The following is a 15,208-nucleotide window of genomic DNA, read 5'->3' on the forward strand; positions in this document are numbered from 1 at the left end:
ACTGACAGACTGCGGATAGAGCTGTTGTGTGTATATACTGACTGCTAATAGAGCTGTTGGGTGTATATACTGACTGACAGACAGCGAATAAAGCTGTTGTGTGTGTATACTAACTGACAGACTGCAGATAGAGCTGTTGTGTGTATAGATTGGCTGACAGACTGCTGATGAAGCTGTTTTGTGTATATACTGACTGCTGATAGAACTGTTGTGTGTATATACAGACTGTTGATAGAGCTGTTGTGTGTATATACTGACTGCTGATAGAACTGTTGTGTGTATATACTGACTGCTGATAGAACTGTTGTGTGTATATACTGACTGACAGATGGCAGATAGAGCTGTTATATATATAGAACGGCTCATGGACTACGGATGGAGCTGTTTTGTGTATAGATTGGCTGTAGGACTGCGGGTAGAGCTGTTTTGTGTATAGATTGGCTGATGCACTGCGGATAGACCTATTGTGTGCGTAGAACGACTGACGGACTGCGGATAGACCTGTTGTGTGTATATACTGACTGACAGATGGCAGAAAGAGCTGGCGTTTGTATATACTGACTGACAGACAGCAGATAGAGCTATTGTATGTATAGAATGACTGACAGGCGGCAGATAGAGCTGTTGTGTGTATAGAATGACTGACAGACGGCAGATAGAGTTGTTGTGTGTATAGAATGGCTGACAGACTGCTGGTAGACCTGTTGTGTGTATAGCATGACTGACCTACTGCGGATAGACCTGTTGTGTGTATAGAATGACTGAAGGAGGGCAGATAGAGCTGTTGTGTGTATAGAATGGCTGACGGAGTGCAGATGGAGCTGTTGTGTGCATAGAACAACTGACAGACTGCTGATAGAGCTATTGTGTATATAGAATGACTGACGGACTGCGGATAGAGCTGTTGGGTCTATAGATTGGCTGACGGACTGCAAATAGAGCTGTTGTGTGCATAGAACGACTGACAGACTGATGATAGAGCTACTGTGTGTATATACTGACTGACAGACTGCTGATAGAGCTGTTGTGTGCACATACTGACTGACAGACTGCGGATAGAGCTGTTGTGTGTATATACTGACTGACAGATGGCAGATAGAGCTGGTGTGTGTACAGAACGGCTAATGGAATGTGCATAGAGCTGTTGTGTGTATAGATTGGCTGATGAACGGCGGATAGACCTGTTGTGTGTATATACTGACTGACAGATGGCAGAAAGAGCTGTTGTGTGTATATACTGACTGACAGACAGCAGATAGAGCTGTTGTGTGTGTATAGAATGACTGACAGATGGCAGATAGAGCTGTTGTGTGTATAGAATAACTGACGGATGGCAGATAGAGCTGTTGTGTGTATAGAACGGCTGATGGACTACTGATAGACCTGTTGTGTGTATATGATGACTGACAGACTGCGGATAGACCTGTTGTGTGTATGGAATGACTGACGGACGGCAGATAGAGCTGTTGTGTGTATAGGATGGCTGATGGACTGCGGATAGAGCTGTTGTGTGCATAGAATGACTGACAGACTGCTGATAGAGATGTTGTGTGTATAGAATGACTGACAGACTGCGGATAGACCTGTTGTGTGTATAGAACATCTGACAGACTGCGGCTAGAGCTGTTGCGTGTATATACTGACTGAGAAATGGCAGATAGAGCTGTTATGTGTATAGAATGACTGACAGATGGCAGGTAGAGCTGTTGTGTGTATAGAATGACTGATAGACTACTGATAGAGCTGTTGTGTGTATATACTAACTGACAGACAGCAGAGAGCTGTTGTGTGTATATACTGACTGACAGACTACTGATAGAGCTGTTGTGTGTATAGAACGTCTGACAGACTGTGGATAAAGCTGTTGTGTGAAGAGAATGGCTGACGGACTGCTGATGTAGCTGTTGTGTGTATATACTGACTGCTGATTCTTAGTGCAGTGTTGTGAGAAACGAGGAAGCTAAACCCCTGAAGTCATCTGGCTTAGGAGCTGACAGTGTACAAGGTCTGGTTACTGGGCGTTGGGTCAATATAAATAAATATTGCCACTCGCCGAAGGAGTACCTGCCTGATCCAAGCCCTTGCCAGAAGCTGTGCGGAGCCCTGCCGGGCATTGATTTTATTGAACCTGGAAGCGGGGAGCCCCTGTGGACCTAGTGAATCGCCAGAGGGAGTGTGGGGGAGGAGGACGGGACGGCGAGGTCCAGCAGGCTGTGCGGGTTGTATTGAGCACACCTGCAGCCTCTTCCCGTGACCCCGCCCCTTGCTGACCGGAGAAAACAGCTCGCGGCCCCCGCTACGCGGGTGCCACTCGCCGAAGGAGTACTTGCCTGATCCAAGCCCTTGCCAGAAGCTGTGCGGAGCCCTGCCGGGCATTGATTTTATTGAACCTGGAAGCGGGGAGCCCCTGTGGACCTAGTGAATCGCCAGAGGGAGTGTGGGGGAGGAGGACGGGACTGCGAGGTCCAGCAGGCTGTGCGGGTTGTATTGAGCACACCTGCAGCCTCTTCCCGTGACCCCGCCCCTTGCTGACCGGAGAAAACAGCTCGCGGCCCCCGCTACGCGGGTGCCACTCGCCGAAGGAGTACCTGCCTGATCCAAGCCCTTGCCAGAAGCTGTGCGGAGCCCTGCCGGGCATTGATTTTATTGAACCTGGAAGCGGGGAGCCCCTGTGGACCTAGTGAATCGCCAGAGGGAGTGTGGGGGAGGAGGACGGGACGGCGAGGTCCAGCAGGCTGTGCGGGTTGTATTGAGCACACCTGCAGCCTCTTCCCGTGACCCCGCCCCTTGCTGACCGGAGAAAACAGCTCGCGGCCCCCGCTACGCGGGAGCCACTCGCCGAAGGAGTACTTGCCTGATCCAAGCCCTTGCCAGAAGCTGTGCGGAGCCCTGCCGGGCATTGATTTTATTGAACCTGGAAGCGGGGAGCCCCTGTGGACCTAGTGAATCGCCAGAGGGAGTGTGGGGGAGGAGGACGGGACTGCGAGGTCCAGCAGGCTGTGCGGGTTGTATTGAGCACACCTGCAGCCTCTTCCCGTGACCCCCCCCCCTCTATTCCCGACTAATATAAGACCGGAGGACTTCACGCGTTAGCGGGACGCGTGTGCGGGACATCGCCCGGGACAAAGCCCGGACTAAGGGCGGACCCTCTAAGACCCTCATAGACACGAGGAGACTGGACTGGGCAAGAACCTCTGCCCGACCATCGTTCAACATAGACCAATCGTGTAAGTGTTTGTTTTTGGGGCTCATTGTACGTACATCATGTCCATTGAAATCCCAACATTGGAGTTACCTGGCCATGTGAAGTCGGTGGGCTTGGTAGACGGAACATTAGACAGGTATTTTAAGAAATCCCTATTCGATCCTTCTATTACCCCTACCCTTGAAGAACTACGAACTGAACGACGGCGGTCGATTGAAAGTTTAAAGAACAGACCATTGCCGCTGTCACCGGTGCTAATGAGCTCCAAGGGCGATATTTGCACTACCTCACAGGATAGTATCCCTCTAATATTTAGAGAAGGTACATCTACGAGGGAACCTGAACTCTTGGGCACAAATAGCAATCAGGTAGACACAGTTACTACTCCCGGTATCATTAATCCAGCTGTGATAACTAAAGCGCAAATTACCCCAATTCCTACACATATAAAAGTAGTCAACAGTAGGGTCAAAAAAGTTACGCAAGTTAAAATTCATGGCCCCCCTCCGGCTAAACGGCGTAAAAGTAACCTTTCCAAGAGGAAATTTAATCATGCAGACTTTGGTACGAAAAAGGGTGTTAGTACCAAAGGAGGATTGGTTAAAGTACTAGACGAAGGAAGGAAAGGAATTTCTCCAACGCATACATGTGTAACTACGTTTACCGACCCTGTTATTCCTATTATCGATAGCCCCCCTGCGATGGGAAAGATACAGGCATCTCCAGACAGGGTCCTGATTGGGAGCATAGAGTCCATAATGAGGACCTATTCCCTGGCTATCATAGAAAGACTTGATAAACTAGAAGACAGACTTGGGAATATAGAACAAGAACTGGAGAAAAAGCTCGTACCCAACAAAGTACCGTTTATTCTCCCTATACAAGCCCCAACGGTACCTTCTTCATCAGGGACATCCGCTACAATAACATTAACTACCCCTGAACAGATTATTACTCAGCCTCAACCCTCAACTTGTATGAGTGGAAGTGTATCAGGGAATATCCCTGTTGGACCTAATAGTAAATCTATATCAGAACAGGCTGAAATGTCCAACGGACAGCGGAATAACTCTGGCCAAGCCGTAGGGAATATAAATAGAGAGAGAGGTAACGAGCAACTGGCCCGAGATAAACTTAACAAGGGTCCTCTTCCAGAACTTCCGCCAGAAGCAGTACCCCTAGTGGTAGTTCTTACTGGGGTGCCGGAGCTGGAGAAAGATAAACGGGAGAGCTTTACCCAGTTGAGAAATAAAATATCACACTGGCTAAGTCTACATAGACCTATTACAAATAATATAAATGGAGAAATTATTCATGTCCGCCGCCTTCCCTGGTTGGGAGGAAGACCCAAGGATATTGAGGGTGATATAGTGGTCATTAATTTTAGAGATCGGAATGCCGTCCACTTTATACTTAATTGGCCGACAGACCACGATAGCAAACCTATTACCCCCCGCCCTCTAACCTATTTTTACCCTCGCTCAGTGGTGTTTCCACCAAATCATCATTCACAGCGAGCTCCCCCCCCACTTTTATCGAGGCAATTGCAACCAAACCCATATTGCCCACCCATCTACAATAATGGACCTATGTTTAGTGAGAGGCAACCTCCACCAGCAGTAGATCTGTATGGGTGGAATATTATAGGCCCAAGATATAACCCTCTAATACATAGGAGAATGGAACAGCTCAAACCTTTTACACCCCTAGATACCACCAACAGGTTTGAGGTGTTTAGTGGACTGGAAGATTGCGATTGATGCCATCGAGTCATAGGGAAGGGGGAGAGGGATTTTGGTGGGGATAGCGGGGGAGATATGGGCGGACGAACGGGGGAAAAAGGTCTAATAGATATTGATACACCCATTGGATACAACGTTATATGTAGTACTGGGGGTTGTACAAGTAATTTTGCCCAGTTTGACTGCAACCTCAAGGCTCTTTCCCCGGCTAACGGAAGCAGTAGTCAAATCTTACCAATTGTAGATCACGTGCCAAGGGATTTAACCCATGTTCACATCTTGCCCCCTTTATCCACTGAGGCTGATAGCTTAATGGAACGGGGTTATAAGATGGCGAGCTGGAATATAGCGGGATGGAATAACAAGGTAGAACGTCTTGGATGGTTAGAATTTATAACCCAGTTTGATATTCTGTGTCTCCAGGAGACTTGGGCGGCAGAAGATGTCTATCTTGATGGGTATGTTGCCTATAATTGCCATGCCCAACCATCCAACATGGGGAGAGCCAAAGGAGGAATGGTAATACTGCTTTCTGTGAGTCTACCGGTTCGAGTAAAAATACACCGGATAGTCGGTCAACACTCTCAGTTGCTGTGGTTACAAAATAGGAATGGGCGAAATGTTTTAGTTATAAATCACTACAACAATGCCTTTAACCACTTAAATACTGACACGGTTGATGAACTTGAAGCTGAGGTGGAAAGCCTATATGGGTGTAATGACGTGCACTTTGACATTTTGTGGGGTGGTGATTTTAACATCTACATGTGTCCACTTGCTGGCGATAGGGTGTGTGGGTATGAGGATGATGGGGGGGATGAACAGACCCACTTTATGCACTCGGTTTATGGGGATTCTCTTAATTCGTTTTTGTCAAAAATGGATTTATGTATTATGACACCTAGGGGTGACAGCGAGGGTAATTCGGTACCAACCTTTATTGGTAGGAACTGTGCCACGATTATCGATTACCTCATTGTCTCTACCAGTATTGTAGCCAAGTGTTCCTTACCTGTAATAGTAGATCCGTCACTTAGTGATCATAATTGTTTAACAATGTTTCTTTCTTTGTGGGGGGTCAAAGAAATGATGGTACATGGTGTAGTGACAGATATAGCCCCACACAGACCCAATGGCCCTAGAATTAAATGGGGTAGGCAAAACGAGGAACATCTACTTTGCACTATCGTGTCAGCCTGTATAGAAGAGGTGGAATGCTGTCTTGAACCTGGAAAGAATAATGTTGACATTCTAGTTAGTTTCGACACTATTAATAAAAATGTTGCTGAAATTTTAACTGGAAGAATAAAAAAGGGCCCTAGGAGTAATGGGGGATGGTTTAACAGAGAATGTACCAAATCTTTACAAAGACTTAAAGCTGCTCTCAAGGGAAAACCGAGAGATAAGGAAGCAGTTAATACCCTCAGAAGGGAATATACAATTCATCTGAGGGATAGGAAACAGGAATTAAGGGAAGAGGCTTGGAACAACCTGACTAAAGCAGTGGACCTTAAGGATACCAAGCTTTTTTGGTCCACGGTAAATAGCCCCTTCCTTCAAAATGAAGATGTCCCGGTAATGTCAGCCCAGGTATCTGAGGAACAATGGGTGTCTCACTTCACTAGTATTTTCAACCCCGAAGGATTAGCTGAAGGGGGGGATAATGAAAGCATGGCATTAACCCCCATACCTCTTAATATTACAATCTTAGAGGTAGATGCAGCCATTCGGGCTAGTAAGGGGGGAAAGGCACCGGGCCCGGATGGGGTACCCGTTGACCTTTATAAAGCTGAGATCTCCATTTGGAGCCCATTGTTAACAAAAGTTTTCAATGCAGCTGCGACGATTGCGGCTCCACAGACCTGGGGGGAATCAATCATTATTCCGGTATATAAAAAAGGGGATAGGGGCGAGGCAAAAAATTATCGCCCGATCTCCCTTCTTACTGCTTCCCTAAAAATAATGAGTAGAGTATTATTAAGTCGTCTGGAAGAATGGGTAGAAGACAACGGGATCCTTGCGGATTCACAGTATGGATTTCGCAAGGGGTTGGGCACTATAGAACAGTGCATCAATCTAGATCTCATTATATGTAAATATACACGAGCCAAACAAGGCTCGTTGTTTCTTTGTTTTGCCGATTTATCCAGTGCCTTTGACTTGGTTGACCATGGTCTTCTGTGGTCAACCTTGTTGGATATGGGGGCACCTCAAGATATTATTTATTTCCTGGCCCAATTGTACAGGAATCTGACAGCAAAAATACGATATGGGCAATCGGGGGAGTGTACCCCTAGTGTTAAAATAGGATCAGGTATCAGGCAGGGATGTGTTCTTGCACCTCTTCTTTTCTCCCTTTTTATTAATGCGATTGAGACGGAACTTCGCTCCATAAGTGCAGATGTACCGACTGCAGGCGGCTTGCCCATTCCAATTCTGCTCTACGCGGATGACGCGGTTCTGCTCTCTCAAACCCCTTTAGGGCTGCAAAAACTAATGAATAAATTTGCAGATTTTATCAAGGGGAGGAAATTAAAAATTAATAATTCAAAAACTTTTATAATGCCCTGTGGGAAGAAAATTAAGAACTTAAGGCCCTTTACAGTTATAGATCAAACCATAACAGTGGTGGATAAATTTTGTTATTTGGGTATCACTTTTAATAGTGGGGGGATGTGGACCTCTGAAATGACAAATGTTAGAGCCAAGATGGCTAAGTGCTCTTTTGGCCTATTTAGGTTTGCATCCAAGCTAGGCTCAAGACGGATATTCGACATGTTATACCTATACCGTCATAAATGTGTTGCTCTGGCTCTATACGGATCAGGAGTGTGGGGCCACTGTAACAATAACATGCTCCAGGTAGAGGAGAATACATTTATTAAAAAACTCCTTTGTCTGCCATCTTCTTCTTCAACAAAGTTGATCCATCAAGAGTCTGGCTTAGAACATCTATCAGACCTGATTAGATTAAGACCCCTGTTAGTATGGAGATCTATCTGGTCGAAGGAACAGACTGGTTTTACTAGAAAGATAATCTCCGATTGTCTAAACCTGGATAAATGTTCCCGTATCCCGTGGCTTAACTATATCATTCGAACGTTTGATGACCTTTTTAATTTTAGGGTTTGTGATAACCCTTTCTGTGTTTTAGACATCACGAAGACTGAGATTAAACATGAATTTCTGAGGGTTAGCAGGATGAAGCGTATCGCAGCTACTGTCCAGTTTTCCACACATGTTTTTTATGACAAATATAACAAGGAAGAAATGGGGCCCCCAGGATACCTCAAAATGGTTAATATTCGTTCCCACCAATTTGTGTTAACAAGACTTCGGATGGGGACTGTTCATTTGCTTGTTGCATATCCTGAAATGAAGATATATACTACTGCCCCCTGTCCGTGTGATGGGACTACTAAACAAAGTACGGAGCATTTTTTACTGCTATGCCCTCTTTATCTCTATCTTCGAAAAATATACCTGAAACCACTTTTTAAAAAATATAAAGTATTTAATATTGTTTCAGCCATGGGGCTTTTATTTGGGCTTAACTCACAGGACATTTGCTATTTTACTGCTGTATATATTTTAAAATCGATATGTATGAGGAAAAGCACCGTTTTTTTGACATGTGATTAATTTAAAATTTGCTGAAACCTCATGTTTTTATATCTATGTATGTATGTACTTTTATGATCATTAATTTATGATCGAATAAAGTTTTTTGAATTGAATTGAATTGACTGCTGATAGAGCTGTTGTGTGTATATACAGACTGACAGACTGCTGATAGAGCTGTTGTGTGTATAGAATGGCTGACTGATAGACCTGGCATCTTGGCGTGAGTTTCCCTTCCACTTTTTTGCTGATGTGCCTCATGTGTTTTGTTGGTGTTAGCTGCTCAGGGCACTGTGCCACTGCCAATCAGTGCCACAGTGCAAGTGCTCCCTATGAAAAGTGTATACATTGATTGGTGTCCATGTTTGGCTTATTTGGTTTACTATCAGCCCCTAGTAAAGTGCACCAGGAGTGCCAGGGCTTGTAAATACAAATGCTGCTGGTGGGCTTGCAGCACTGGTTGTGCCACCCACAGAAGCGGCCTAGTAAAATGTGTCTAAGGTCTGCCATTGCAGAACCTGCGTGCAGTCTGGTACTGTCATGCTGACGGCGCAAGTGCACCTACTTGCCAGTCCCTGAAACCTTCCCTTAACTGCATATTAGACACCCCTCTGGTAGGCCCAAGGGCAGGGTGCATTGTAGGCATAAGGTAGGACATGCCCTGATGTGTGTGGCATGTCTTAATAGTGAATTACAGCCATTTTCGTTTTTCACTATTGAAGGCTACCTGCTCTCCATAGGCCAGAATGGGCTGCTGGAATTATTACACACTATAATCCCAGCGGACTCAGAGAGAATGGTAGAAAGTCAAGTTTAGTATGCCTGAACTCAGAATAATAAAATACTTCTTTTAGTAAAGTTTATTTTAATATCCTGTGTTTGTAAATACTACTTTTAGAAAGTTAGTATTTACTGGCTTGGCCATTTCAGTCCGCCTCTGCTGTGTGTGTGTGTGCTGCCTACTTTCAGTGGGGAGCAGGGCTGGGGAATTCCAGGAGACAGGCTGGCTGCCAGGTGGTGGGTAGAGAGATTACACCAGGATGGGTGGGAGGAGTACACCTTTACTCTGAATAGGCCTGTGCTCTGCCACCACAATGCCGGCTCCGCCCCCTGTGGAGCGGCTGATGTCTCTGCCCTGCTGCTGAAAGGAAAGAGCAGAGTCACCACAACAAAGTGCTCCAAAACCGGACTGAGCCAGGCCCAGGCCCCCTGGCGACAAAGAACAAAAGAAACTTGGTACAAAAGAAGGAGCCCTGCTCCTAAGAAATCAGATCCTGTTTGCGCCAAGAAGAAACTCTGCCTGAAGAGAAGGAGCTGGGAAAGCTGCATGGAGGAGTACTGTCTCTAAGCCTGAGAGACTGGCCTGTGGTGGGTGCATTGCTGCTGGAAGGAGAGCAAAAGACTGAAGAAAAGACTTTAATTTCAACTTGTGCTGTAAAAACAATCTCCAAGGGCTTGCTTGTGAACTTGCCCCCTGAACTGCGCCCCAGGAACAGTGGGCGCTACCTTTCCCTGGAAGAAAAGTAAGCTGCTGTGGGTGGTTCTGCTAACGCTGACCCCAGAGAACCTGTGTGCCCCCCATCTCGCTGAGCAACGCGACTTCTGGCTGCCCGTGCTGCTGTGAGCACCGTGAAGGCCTGCCTGCCTGGCCTACACAAAGCGAACAGCTGCCCCCTCGAGCCGGAGCTCGCAAAGTAAAGAAGAGACTGCCTGTGCCCAAACGCCGAGCCTCTGCGACCCTGAGCCGCCGAGACCACTGTGAGGACCCCAAGGCGCACTGATTCGCCGATCCTGGCCGATGCCGACAGCGCGACGCGCTGAGAATCACCCCCGAGCTGCCCCTCCTGCTTCCGACCTCCGTGGTGTGCTGTGAAGTCTGGGAGCGCCCCACGAAGCATCGCCGTCCACTGAAGAGCCGGGACTGCAACGCGACGCGGGACGCCCTTTGTAAGACTGCTGAGGCCGCCGCGAACTCCCTACGAAGATCCAAGGTACTGTGAGCCCAAAGCGCCTTTGTACGACACGTACTTTCCTGTGTACGGTCCGTACTGCGCCGACGTACTGCTACGCTACTCACGCGGGAAGCGTGAGGCTTTGAGTGGTACGTACTCAGCTCGTACGGCGCGTCCCTGCACCTGTACGGTCCGTACAGCTTTGAGAAGATAGACGCTGCTCACGCGGGAAGCGTGAGGAGTGGCAAGAGGCGTACCGGACTCGTACGACGCGTACCTATGAAGGTATGGCCCGTACGGCTTGAGTCCGAGTACGCGTGCTCACGCGGGAAGCGTGAGGAATCGTACGACACGTACAAAAAGGCCCTACGAAGTGCAGAAAGTGCAGATTGCACCAAAAGTGACCATTTTAAGAACTGTGGCCTCCTGAAAAGTCATTACAAGTAACTGGAACCTCATTTGAAGTGAAGAACTGTATTTTTTAAGCCTGCTTGAAGAAATCTTTTATATAAAGAGTTTATTTTTACAAAATACAGCCTTGTGTGTCCGTGTGGTGGGTTGGTGGTTATTGTGTGGGACATCTTGAATGCTTAACCTAATGCCCTCTGGAATCTAGTCTGACTGCTCGCGCCACGTTACCTAGAGGGTGAGCAGGGTTTATTTTTTAAGAGGTAATCCTTCGCCCTGACTTAGAGGAAAGGGTCCCTGCTTGTCGCAAGTGCATACCTGCGCCAACCAGAGACCCCGGATTCTAACATTGGTGGCAGCGGTGAGGATTTACGGATTTGCATTTTTGGTGTCTGCGCAGTGATTACTAGCCATTGCACAGAGAGGACAGTCCAGTAGCTTAAGCCACAGAACTTTGTACTTTTTTGCTTGCCAAGAGAGAAGATCCCTTGTGTTTGAAGTCATGCCAGGCTCAAACTGCACAGAGAAAACAGTATCTGGAGCCTCTGAAAGAGGAGAATTGGAATGGGATGAGTCAAAACTGGATAGCTATACAAGAGACCAACTCAAGTACTTTTGCAGAAGGCTAAAGGTTCCACATGTTGTCACGATTATGAGAGCTCCTCAGGATCCGTGTGGTGAAATAGGGTTCCACCTCCAGATCTCCCCGGACTCCAACCAAAGGTTACAGAGCCCAGAGGGGATCAGGCGAGGGAATGGATAGGGGTAGGATCAGCAGGGAAATAGGATCTGCAAAAGACAAAAAAACAACACTTCATAACATTCAATACAGAAGCAGGAAATAATAGTCTACACTCAGGTGATCTCACTAAAGTACCGAGTACTACACAAAGCTCACAACACCTACACTCGATTGGTCTCGCTAGTGTGAAGAGATCCTAACAGCATAACCACAAGAAACATGGCTTCCTACAATTCTCCCAGAAACTACTATGGTCTCCCTGCCTCCTAAAAGGATAATGTCACGGCCTCTTTCCACAGGTAAGGTGGCTTCCACGGTGAGACACCGCCGCCTAGGTTCTCTACGTAGCAGCGCTCCTTCACCGGGGAAATCAACACGCTGGAAGTTGACACTAGAATCCCTATAAGCAGCGCCCAAGGCCGGGTTAGCCAAGTCTCGTAATTCAAGAGGCGTAGGCGCACTGAGGCGCAAGAGCTAGCCAAAACACAGGGGGACTTGAAGGGTTCGCTCCGCCGAGCGCAACACACGAAAGTACTAAACACCCCTGGCGTTAAGATACCAAGAGCCCTACTATATTTACATCACGGGTAGGCTCCGTGAAACGAAATCCAAGTCAGCTCCTCCGAGCTGATTGCCTTCTCTCAAGGCTGTTCTCCCCAGAACACCCAGTACTAACACCCTGGGAGGGAATAGGGGGGGGGGGGGGGGGGTTGACAGGTCCGAGTCTCAGGTAGAGCAGGCACCGCACTCTCCGCCGAGAATGCTTCCTTCACGGGCTCAGCCGAGCCTCGATACTCCTACCTCTCGTTCTTCTTCCCCCTTCGTCAGTCTCTCCGGCCGTGTCTCTCCCCGCTTGGTCGCCAAGTTCCGAGGGGCGGGGAAAGCAGGTCCGTGGTGGTTTAACACCGGATACTCCGGATCCTTCCTGGTCGCTGGGACGCCGAGCTCCGAGCAGCGAGCAGGACGCGATACGAATTCAAAATAACGCACGCCGGGAGACGCGCGTGACGGCCTTAAGAAGCCTCCCACTTCCTGGTTTCAGGGTTGCTGGGATATGTAGTCCCGAGACGCTGGGTAGGCGCTTCGGTACCCGAACCCTCACAGTATGTCCTCTCCCCCAGCGCCTCCTAGAACCAGGCTTCTCCGGATGTTTAGCGTAAAACCTTCGAAGTGCCACAGGGGCATGCACTGCGTCCGAAGGTTCCCAGGAATCCTCTTCCGCTGGGTATCCTTTCCAGGATACCAGGAACCACAGCTGGCCCTTCCTATACCGGGCGTTTCGGATGCATTCCACCTCATACTCCAGGCCCCCCTCAACCCACACCGGAGGGGGAGGTCTTCTGGACGCTGTCAACGCAGGTTTCAGCAAACTGCAATGAAACACGGGGTATATGCGTAGAGATCCCGGTAACTTGAGCTTGTAAGCCACCGGGTTGATTTTCTTCATTACCCGGTACGGGCCTATGTATCTTGGGTGAAACACGCTTCTCAACTTAAATCGGATATACCGAGTGGAGAGCCACACTCGATCGCCCACTTCATACTCTGGACCCGCTCTCCTTTTCCGATCTTCCCACATCTTGTACTTCCTTTTCGCCGCCCTCAAGGCCCTTTGTGTGCGCCGGTGCAGTAGGCGTAATGCCCGCAGCCTGGAGTAGACCGCCGGTTGTTCTTCCACGTTTTCCGGCAATGACACGGGTAGCGTTTTCGCCTCATACCCAAAATTGGCTTTAAACGGGGACCCCCCAATCGAGCTATGCCATGCTCCATTGTACGCCAACTCTGCCATCCATAACATGGATACCCAGGACTCCTGAGCATGCGACGCGTAACACCTCAGATATTGTTTCAATGTTTGATTTAGGCGTTCTGTCTGCCCGTCGGATTGGGGGTGAAAACTAGTGGATGTAGCGGACTCGATCATCAGGGCTTTGCACCAGGCCTTCCAAAAACTGGCCACGAACTGAGGGCCCCTGTCTGACACGATGACTTCTGGCAATCCATGCAACCTGACCACATGTGTCAACAAGAGTTGCGCTGTTTGAGCCGCCGTGGGCAGATTGTGGCAGGGGATGAAATGACCCATCTTTGTCAGACTATCTACAACCACCAAAATAGCTGAACAACCGTCGTCATCAGGCAGCCCGGTAATGAAGTCCACGCTGATCGTTTTCCAGGGTTGTTGGGGCGTGGGTAAGGGAAGCAACAGGCCCTTTCTCTTTCCTCTTTCGCTTTTGTTCCGCGCGCACTCCTCGCAGGCCGCCACCCAAAGACGGATGTCCCTCTGCAAGGTGCTCCACCAAAAATGTCTCGAGACGGTCACCCTGGTCTTGTGTAGTCCTGGATGTCCTGCCAGCGGGGAGCTGTGACACCAGTGAAAGGCCTGAATCCGCAACGTCTTCGTTGGCAAAAACAGTTGTTGCCCATGAAAAGGGAGACCATCCTTGAGGCTGCGATTCGGTGCACTGCTTCTCCAAGCCTTCCAGCTGTCGGTCGATCGGCTGGCCCGTAGGTTACTCAAGAAATCTTCGGCCCTCAAGGCGCAAACCACCTTAGTCGGGTTGATTATCGAGAGAGGCGCTGGGGTGACGCACCCTTCTGTTAAGTTCAGTCGGGACAACGCATCCGCCTTCCTGTTTTCCGTGCCTGGACGGTAGGTAATGAGGAAATCGAACTCTGCAAAAAAAAGGGTCCACCTCATCTGTCTTGGCGTTAAGTGGCGCGCCGTCTTCATATATAACAAATTCCGGTGATCTGAATAGACCAACACCTGATGTTGCGCCCCCCACAGGTACTGACGCCATTCTTGGAACGCCTTTTTTATCGCCAGAAGTTCTTTTTCTGCTATCGTGTAGTTGCGCTCTGCGTTGTCCAATTTCTTGGACAGATACGCTACTGGATGGAGTCTACCCGTGCCCCTGTCTCTCTGTGACAGAATCGCCCCTATGGCTTCTTCCGATGCATCAGCTTCTACAACAAACTGTACATCTGCTTGGGGGTGCCTGAGGATGGGAGCCGTTGTAAAGCTGTTTTTCAGTGCCTCGAAAGCCCTCGTCGCTTCTGTCGTCCACTGGAAGAGCACCCCTTTCCTCAGTAATCTTGAAAGGGGTACCGCAGTACGGGAGAACTCCTGGATAAACCTGCGGTAATAGTTCGCAAACCCCAAGAAACTTTGTACCTCCCTTACTGAACGAGGTGTGGGCCAGTCTCGAATGGCTTGCACTTTCCTCTCCGACATGCCCAAGCCTTTAGGTGTTAAGATGACTCCCAAAAACTCCACCGTGGTGACCCCAAACTCACATTTACTGAGTTTACAGTACAAGCCATTGTCTCTTAATTTATCCAAGACTAGTTTCACGTGTTTGATGTGGTCCCGCTCTTCCGCGGAGTATATTAAGATGTCATCTATATAGACCACTACGATAATGTCCATGTACTCTCTAAGCACTTCATTTAAGAAATATTGGAAAGCCGCCGGGGCATTACACAGCCCGAACGGCATAACCAAATATTCGTATAGTCCAAACCGGGTCTTAAA

General features: G+C 48.4%; 1 protein-coding gene across 2 annotated transcripts in view; it reads left to right on the top strand.

Annotated features, from left to right (window-relative positions):
• Window positions 1–15,208, top strand: part of LOC146839356 (glutathione S-transferase P-like) — a 265,840-nt gene that overhangs the window by 82,005 nt on the left and 168,627 nt on the right. The gene's annotated exons all lie outside the window — the stretch shown is intronic.

Source organism: Triturus cristatus, chromosome 4_1 (assembly GCF_964204655.1).
Source record: "Triturus cristatus chromosome 4_1, aTriCri1.1, whole genome shotgun sequence".
Lineage (NCBI taxonomy): Eukaryota > Metazoa > Chordata > Amphibia > Caudata > Salamandridae > Triturus > Triturus cristatus.